The sequence below is a fragment of the Cupressus sempervirens genome, chromosome 5 (genome assembly GCF_028749045.1).
Source record: "Cupressus sempervirens isolate cs-2001-9-10 chromosome 5, ASM2874904v1, whole genome shotgun sequence".
Taxonomy (NCBI): domain Eukaryota; kingdom Viridiplantae; phylum Streptophyta; class Pinopsida; order Cupressales; family Cupressaceae; genus Cupressus; species Cupressus sempervirens.
Genome location: NC_143122.1, coordinates 873,871,375 through 873,881,481, shown reverse-complemented (window position 1 = coordinate 873,881,481; position 10,107 = coordinate 873,871,375).

Below are 10,107 nucleotides of genomic sequence, written 5' to 3'. Positions count from 1 at the left end.
TAAGGTAATGTGTGCATGACCCATAGTGACCATACCATGATGCCACCACTCATGTGCTAACCCATCCAGATGAATTGCTACGTACTTAATAGCTTTTTCTTCAGGCATAGGGTTCAATTGAAAGTATGTGTCAAACTTTTGAACCGAAGCTCTTACTATATACTTCCCCGAGCCATCATAATATGGTAACTAAAGTTTCCCTACTTTTTTTTGTAGCTCATAATTCTGGTTCCTGTTGTGTCCACATGGAATATGTTTCATTTGCACATCCATATACTCCCTAAAGGTGATTGTAGTAGTAAAGTTTGGTCCTCCAACTTCCCAATCTCTCCTTAATTGATCCTGTATATCAGTGATTGCAAGCTTTAGTTCCAACTGCTCTGGAGCTCTAGGAGGAAAGGTGGGAATCATAGGCCTTGAACTTACTGTCCTAGCTTGCTGGGGTAGATGACCAAAATTGTTCCCAACTTGTTCACCTCCATTTTGTGTCCCATCCTAGTTATTTCTATTTGGATTATTACCATTTTGATTATTTCCACCACCCATGTTAGCATTCAACCCCATTTGATGAGCCATCAGCTACATCATAAGTTCCAATCTTTGATTCTATTCATGTGCCCTTTGTTCTGCTAATCACTATCCCTGTGCCAAGGTCTCTAATAATAGTAAAAATGTATCCTCTCCAGGATCCCTAGTATGCCAATCTCCCATATTGCCAATAACCTATTCACCTGTATCAATATGATCCTCTAGATTTGCCTATTCCTCTTGTCCTATGTTTAGATGAGCCTTGGTTCTTCTTAAATTATAGCAATGAGTTAAAGATTGAACATTCCAATCTGTCATATCACCACCTTTTCATTATGTTTGTACCCATTAGGATGGCAAGATAATTTGGCTTTGATACCACTATAATGACCCTGCTCAAATCTAATCCCAAAATGCTAATAAAGGTTCAAGAAAACACTTTGCGTACAAGGGTCATATGACTAATATAAAATTTTAGTTTGCTTTATGGCTCTTTCCTTCACTTAGCATCAATAAGAATGCTTGCAAGAAGACTCTAAATTGACTAAACAATGACCTACCATGAATGTGCAACTTATTTTGACAATATTCAATGCATATATGTGACTGAAACTACTTGCAATATGCAGCTACAACAACTAGTAATTTTGACAAACACTTGAGATGCAAAATTATAACATTATTTATGCCAAAAAAAGAACCTATAGCCAATTGACATTTTGTTAAACAATTGGCATGCAAACTAATAAGTTGATCATGAATGATAAATACATATTCAATTACAACTATATCATACCAATGACTCATGTCTCCTTTATTGAAAATAAAATGTCAACTACAATGCTAGTATGAAATGGCCAAGACTCTTGGCTTACATCCATAAGAATAATGCTTAAATCTATTACAAACTTTCACCTACAACCTTACCTTCTAATATGCATCTAAATGATAAGAACAATGCATGAAATATCCAAAGGAACCTAATTGTAAATGGCTGCAATAATTTTCTCCATTGCTGCCTTTCTGCTTTTCTTTTTTAGATTTTCTTTTTCACTTACTTTTTTTGGATCTGCTTTTTCACTTTGCTTTTTCAAATTACTTTTCTAGGTCTACTTTTTCAGATTGCTTTTTCAAATATGCTTTTTGGGACTTTTTTTGGATTTTCTTTTTTGTACTGCTTTTTCTGATCTTCTTTCAAAAACTCAAACTCTTAGGTAGTCTGAGTATACAAATTAAGCTCAACTTGAAATTGCTAAATACCATTACCAAAGTGCAACCCTTCAGAAGATCTTTCACTTCCTCAATTATGCAATCTACTGGGAGGTATAGTTCCCAAAGACCAATAGACTATCTAAAACCCTTGGCTTTACAATAGACCATGTGATTGTATTCGTAATCTGATGTCAAGAGAAATGATAAAAATTGGATAATGAGAATGAAGCCCAGGATGCCTATTTATTCTTTTTCTCCACTTTCTCCATAAACGTCTAGAACATTATTTTTATTTTATTTATTAAGTGATTTTATAAGATATTTTTCAAGTCACTTTATTAAATTAATTAAATATAAAGTTACCTTTTTAATATTTATTTATTTGATAACTTTATAGATAGTTAACTTAATACCACTTATTTATTTAATCAAAATAATTAATTAGTCATCCTCATAAAATATTCATTATTTTGGAAAACTTAATTAATTAAATTAATAAAATCAAATTACCGCCAAAATGGGGACATTACAGATCACATTCCACTTGGATTCGGCATAGCGATCTCGCTCGATGCCAAAACTTGTAGGGTGCCTCAGTTCATAGGTGCACCAGAATGTAACTTTGAAACTGTTGATCTTGGCATTGAATTGTCAGTGCCATTAGCTCTAGGTGGGTGAGTGAACCCTAGCCACACCCTTGTTCTAGCCATGGAGACCATCCATCATTCGCAGCCACCCCATACCAAGGAGTCTCCAAGGTGCTCTAAGTGTGTTTTGAGTTTGATATTTCGAGGGTCATACCTCAGAGCTTGTGAGGGCTATTGATGAAATGTCAAATGCTATAGGACTGTGATGCTAAGGCCTAAAATAACCTATCTCATGTTCAATAGATCACATGCCATTTGGATTAGGAACAACGATCTCACTCGATGCCAAAACTCACAGTGTGCCTCAGTTCATAGGTGCACCACAACATAACTTTGAAACTATTGATCTTGGAATCAAATTATTAGTTCCATTAGCTCTAGGTGGGTGGGTAAACCCTAGTGAAGCCCTTATTCCAACCATGGAGACCATCCATCGTCCGCAGCCACCTTGTACTAAGGAGTCTCCAAGGTGCTCTAAGTGCATTTTGAGGTTGATCTTTTAAGTTTCATAACTCGATGCTCGTAAGGGCTATCGATGAACTATCAAATGCTATAGGAAGATGATGCTAAGGCCTCAAATAACCTATCTAATATTTGAGAGATCACATTTCGTTTGGATTTGACGTAGCAATCTCGCTCGATGCCAAAACTCGCAGTGTGCCTCAGTTCATAGGTGCACCACAACATAATTTGAAACCACTGATCTTGGCATCAAATCATTAGAACCATTAGCTCTAGGTGGGTAGCTAAACCCTAGTCACACCCTTGTTCCAGCCACGGAGACCATCCATTATTTGTAGCCACCCCGTACCGAGGAGTCTCCAAGGTGCTCTAAGTGCATTTCGAGGTCAATCTTTTGAGGGTCATAACTTGGAGCTCATGAGGGATATTGATGAACTATCAAATACCATAGGAAAATGATGCTAAGACCTAAAATAACCTATCTCATTTTTGAGAGATCACATTTCGTTTGGATTTGGCGTAGCGATCTCGCTCGATGCCAAAACTCATAGTGTGCCTCAGCTCATAGGTGCACCATAGCATAACTTTGAAACCATTGATCTTGGAATCAAATCATTAGTGCCATTAGGTCTAGGTGGGTGAGTGAACCCTAGTGACATCCTTGTTCTAGCCATGGAGACCATCCTCATTCGCGGCCACCCCATACCGAGCAATCTCCAAGGTGCTCTAAGTGCATTTCAAGGTCAATCTTCCAAGGGTCATAACTTGGAGCTCATGATGGCTATCGATGAACTATTGAATGCTAAAGGATGGTGATGTTGAGGCCTAAAATAACCTATCTCATTTTTGAGAGATCACATTCTATTTGGATTTGGTATAGCGATCTTGCTCGATGCCAAAACTCGCAGTGTGGCTTAGTTCATAGGTGCACCACAACGTAACTTTGAAACCACTAATCTTGGCATCAAATAATTAGTGCCATTAGCTATAGGTAAGTGGTTGAACCCTAGTCACGCTCTTGTTCTAGCCATGGAGACTATCCATCATTCACAGCCACCCCATACTGAGGAATCTCCAAGGTTCTCTAAGTGTGTTTCAATGTCAATCTTTTGAGGGTCATAACTCAAAGCTCATGAGGGTTATCAATGAACTATCAAATGCTATAGGACAGTGATGCTGAGACTTAAAATAATCTATCTCATTTTTGAGAGATCACATTCTGTGATGTCAAAACTCGCAATGTGCCTTACTTCATAGGTGCACTATAGTGTAACTTTGAAACCTCTAATCTTGGCATCGAATTGTCAGTGCCATTAGCTCTGGGTGGGTGGGAAAACCTTAGTGACACCCTTTTTTTGGCCACAGAGACCATCCATCATCAATGGCCACCTGTATTGAGGAGTCTCCAAGGTGCTCTAAGTGCATTTCGAGGTCGATAGTTCAAGGGTCATAACTCAGAGCTCGTGAGGGTTATCAATGAATTGTTGAATGCTACAAGATGGTAATGTTGAGGCCTAAAATAACTCAGAGCTCATGAGGGCTATCAATTAACTATCCAATAAATTCTCTTAAGTGTAGATATTTTGAAGTTATGTTGAAATTGAAAAGTTGTAGTATGAGGATAGTAACAAAGCGAAGTGCTAGTTATCAAAGATTATGATCTATGAATGAATTAGTGGTTGAGAATAGAATCCATGGTTGAAGAGTAGAGTCCTTAACTATGTTGAGATTAGATTTGAAGCCAAGAGTTAGTTTCAAGGTCGAAGGTGGAGTTTAAAATCAGATTTGGGGTTATCTAAACCTTGTGTAGGAGGTTAACAAGTGTGTTTATGTCATGATAACACTTCAAATTATACATTGCATCAAAATTTGCTAATAAAGGTTGTTGAAATTTTATTCAAAAATTATTTTATTTGAATCGAATATAAAAAACATAATCAAAATTAATGATATTCCATAAACATGAACAATACACATGATCCACGATAAATTGAACAATACTAGATATTAAATTAATATGTATATCATTGTGCACATAAATGACAAAAATATATATCAAAATACATGTATCCATAGATAAAATTTTACAAAAATATATATCAAAGATCATGTATCCATAGAAAAAGTACTCAAATATATATGAAAATACATAGATCCATATACAAAATGTGGTTGATCATGCCATCAAAATGTGTATAATATCAATGTTTTTGTATACAATGTGGCATATGCCATCTCAAAATGTCTCATGATGCATCCTACGACAACTATACTATCATAGGGTGCTAGTGGATGATCAAAATGCAGCCTCTTCGTTGCACTAGGTGGATCGGATGCCTCCTACATATAAACAAAAAAGGAAAACCCAAAGTTAGACTACTAAATTTATATGATTCTTTGTATCTAACATTGAATTACTGAAATGCATAATGATCTTTTTTGTAATGAATATTTATACTATCAAAATTTTATAATAAATACCTCTCTCATCGACCTCCTGCGCCGGTCAGGAGTCCTCTCGTATGTCCTTGGCAGTGCTGGTACCTCTTTGATTGCGGGTTGTATATGTTCAAATATGTTTTTCAGATGAATCTACAATTTAATTTATAACATTATAATTCATAGCATGCTAAATTTATAACATATTTAATCATGAATTCAAACTAAAACTTAATATTATAGGCTCCTCCTTAGGAGAGAGTGGCCACATCATCAAATCTACATAACTCTCCCATTGAACCTCATGTACACTAGGAGTCTCCTATGAGATACAAAATAGTAGTTTTTAATATCACAGAAATCAATTTTGAATTTATTTATGAAGATAAGGATAAAAAAAAAATGATACTTATACATACAATGTTGGATACAAGTGTTAATTATGTATTGTCTTTGATGTTACACAAATGTCATATCAGCCATCAGACAGAGTCTACCGAGCTCAGATGGTCGGCAAAGCAATTTACAGTTTCTATCAAACGTTCCTAAATATTACACAGTAAGTTAGCTCTTACCGAGCTCACTTGAGCATCAAAGGATCTTGTAGTAGAAAGTTAATGTTAACTGAGCTCCCAAGGTTAACAAAGGGAAAGTCAATGTTTATCGAGTTTAATGTCTACCGAGTTCACTCGATCATCAAAGAGAAAGTTAGCTTTTACCAAACTCACTCGGTAAGCAAAGGAAGGTTAGCTTTTACCGAGCTCACTTGATAAATGAAGGAAGGTCAGTTTTTACCGAGTTAACTCAGTCTTCGGAGAAAGTTGCAAGGTTTGCAATGTTTACCGAGATTCACTTAGTTAACACTGGGGATACCATTCTGGAGCAATGGTCATTGAGCTGGGTCAGGCAACAAAGAATTTTATTGTTCTAAAGAATTAAGTTTAATTGTCTTATGGAGCCAAATGATTTAATATTTTTTAGTTGTTGTAACTTGTAATTGAGCTGACTTGACAATCTAAAAGGTATATATGAAATGTCAAGTTGTGAATTCATAAGACATAAGAATGTGGATGCATAAGAGTGTGAATGTATGAATGAGTGGATATATGAGTGAATGTTGAGGAAGGATTAGATATCCTTATGAAGCTGCAAAGTTGTGTTCGATCAGTGAGGATCTAGTGAAGTAGAACAGAGATCTATATTCAACAAAGATAAGTTGCATATATTTTAGATCATTTCATGGTTGCTTTCTAATCATTGTAATAGTGATTTAAAACCTCTTAACAGAGTTGGTTTGATAGCCATTTTGTAAATCCTCTAACAAGGTGACAATTCAGTTGAATTGTTTTAAAGACCTCTGACAAGGCCACTTCTAATATGTTGATTAAATCCTCTAACAGGGTCACACCTAACAGTGTGTTTTGTAACCTTTAATAGGGTTGGCTCCTAACAGGGCTAACTTCAGAAGAGTGAAAATTGGTAACTAGTTACTTGGTGGTTTTTCCCAAATTAGGTTTCCACATTAAATCTGGTGTCTCTTGTGTTCATGATTATTTCTTTATGCATGCATGTTAACCACTTTAAATGCTTAATAAGTTAATAGAACATCTATCAAGTTTCAACATTTATTTGTGTGGTTACCGAGTGTTAGCAGCAACTTTATTTTAAGACATCCAAGGATTTGTGGATTTATTTTTGTGGTAACTAATTCACCCCTCCCCTCTCAGTTACTCCATCTATATTTCCAACAATTGGTATAAGAGCTTTTGGTGCTTGCAGGAAAGATTTCAAGGATCTAAGCCAAAGATCAGGATGTCTTACAAGATGGAAATTCCAAGGCTTAATAGGAATAACTTCTTAGCATGGCAAGGGTTGATGAGACTTCATCTAGCTTCTATTGGAGATACATGACTAAAATACCTTGATAAAAAATATGCAGAACCAGCTGGTACACTATCTATCAATGATATTGCTGAAAAGAAGACTCACAACATTATGATGATAGATATAGCATCTGCTCTAAGTTATGAAGAATTCGATGATATCAAGGACTGCAAATCTTCCTTTGAAATGTGAGAAAAATTGAAAGAGATCTATGGAGGAGATGATAATGTTAGAAGAGCCAAAGCAGAAAGTCTGAGAGGACAATTTGATCAAATGAGGATGAAAAAATTGCAAAATATGTTGAAAGAGTTAAAGCATGTGTCAGTGCAATCAAAGCTTCTGAAGGAGATATTAGTGAAGAGACAATTATAAGTAAAGTTCTCAGAACTCTACTTCCCATTTATGCAATCAGAATTTCTGCAATTCAAGAAAGAAGATGTGAAGCAAATCACAAGATAAATCTAGAGGCTATAGTTGGAAGATTGACTGCATTTGAACTGGACAACTTTGATAACTATGTTCCAGCTTCCAAGAACATTGAATCAACATTTGAAGCTAAACTTTCACTCAAGGAGAAACGCAAAAAAAAATCTCAGTCAGAAAGTGAAGATGAATCAAACCAAAGTTTAGACAGTGATCTTGAAGTAATTGAAGCTCTTCTAGCAAGGAAATATTCTAGAGGCAGAGGAAAATACAAAGGTAAAGTACCCCTAATCTATTTTTCATGTGAAAAAGTTGGTCATATTGTTGCTAGGTGTCCAAACAAGCAGAATAAAGATGAAAAGAAAGATCACAAATAGAATGGCAAGAAATATTTCAAATCATTCAAGGATAAAGGTAAGAAAACATGTTTTATGGCTAAAGATTCTAATGATTCTAATGATGAAGAAGAAGATGAAATTGTCTCCATTACTGTGAAAGATGAATCTGATAATGATGAGGAAATGGCATTCATTTCTCATATGAAAAAAAATGATACATGGATCATAGATAGTGGTTGTTCTCATCACATGACTGGTGACAAAACTAAGTTTGAATACTTTGAAGACTACGATGGTGGCAGTGTAAGATTTGGTAACAATGAACCTTGTTGTATAAAAGGGAGAGGAATAATATCTCTAACCAAGGAACTTATATGTGATAATGCCTATTGGGTAAAAGGACTAAAGCATAATTTTTTAAGTGTGGCATAGCTACTCAATAATGGATCCAAAGCAGAATTCATGCATGGTAAAACAAGACTGTTGGATGGCAAAGGAAAGATGATTGGATTAGGTACTCAAACTAAAGGTAACTTGTTCTATCTTGAACTAGGTGAATGTTCATATTTCATTTCTCAAGTTGAAGAAAGTTGGTTATGGCATAAAAAGTTGTGTCATGTAAACTTTGATAATCTGGTAAAGATAAGCAAATTCAAGAAACTAAGAGGCATTCCTAACATAAAGAAACCTAAGGTCGGTCTATGCAAAAATTGTCAGATTGGAAAGATGGGAAAGACTAGTTTTAAAAGTAAAAACTATCAGTCTGAAGATATATTAAAAATTGTGCATATTGATTTATGTGGACCCATTGGAATTGAAAGCTATACTGGAGAAAAGTTCTTCATTCTTTTTGTTGATGATTACTCAAGAATGATGATAGTCATGTATCTAAGAAACAAATTAGAAGCATTTGAAAAGTTCAAATGGTATTTGGCTAGAGTAGAAAAGGAAACAAGGAAAAGATTAAAATGCTTGAGGTTAGACAAAGGTAGATAATTCATTTCACATGAGTTTAATAACTTTTGCATTGAAAGAGGAATCAAAAGATAGGTATCAGCCCCTGGAACACCCCAGCAAAATGGAATAGCTGAAAGAAGAAATAGATCCATCATGGATTGTGCAAGAACTTTAATGATTGAAAAGAACATTGCTATCAAATGCTGGAAGGAAGCTATCAGCACTGTAGTTTATACCTTGAACCGAGTACAGCTGAATAAAGACTCATTCAAAACCTCCTATGAGTTATGGTATGGCTATAAACCTAATGTAAGTTACCTTAAAGTATTTGGAAGTAAATGTTACATTTTGAAAGAATCTAGAAAAGGAAAATTTGATTGAAAGGTGATGAAGGTATATTTTTTGGATACTCATGCAAAAGTAAGGCATATAGGTGTTTGAACTTGTCTACTCACAAAGTCATAGAAGTGCACATGTGAAAGTTGATGAGTTTGCAGAAAGGATTGAAGAAGAAAGCAAAAGGGAACCAGAAGATTCTAAAAGGTTTGTCTTTAGTGAACCTGATACAGTACCAGTTACATCAGAGAATCAGGAATCTTCTACTCCCGAGTCATCTGTAACTGAGTTACAGAAAGTTCAAACCGAGCCATAACAAACCGAGCAAGTGTCTACTGAGTCTGAAGAACCTGAGAAAATATCTATCGAGCCAAAATAGACAGAACTTGAAGTTGAACTGCAAGAAGATAATAATAAAACCCATTTAAAAGGCAAGGAACCTGTATTAGCTAAGTATGTCAGGAGACATCATTCAGTAGATCAGATCATTAGAGATAAATCTAAAGGAACCATGACAAGAAATAAGTTGAAAGGTACTTGTTTACTTGCTGATTTTGAACTTAGAAATGTCAAAGATGCATTGGAAAATGATAGTTGGATTGAGGCTATGAATGAAGAGATGGTGCATATAGAGAAAAACAAGACATGGACTCTTGTACCCAGACCTAAAGACAAAAATGTGATTGGAACTAAGTGGGTATTCAGAAACAAGTTGGATGAAGATGGTAAGGTATCAAGAAACAAAGCTAGACTAGTATGCAAAGGATATGCTCAAGAAGAAGGAATAGACTATGGAGAAACTTTTGCTCTTGTTGCAAGATTGGAAGGAGTCATAACCTTACTAGCATATGCTTCTCACAAAGGATTCAAAGTTTATCAGA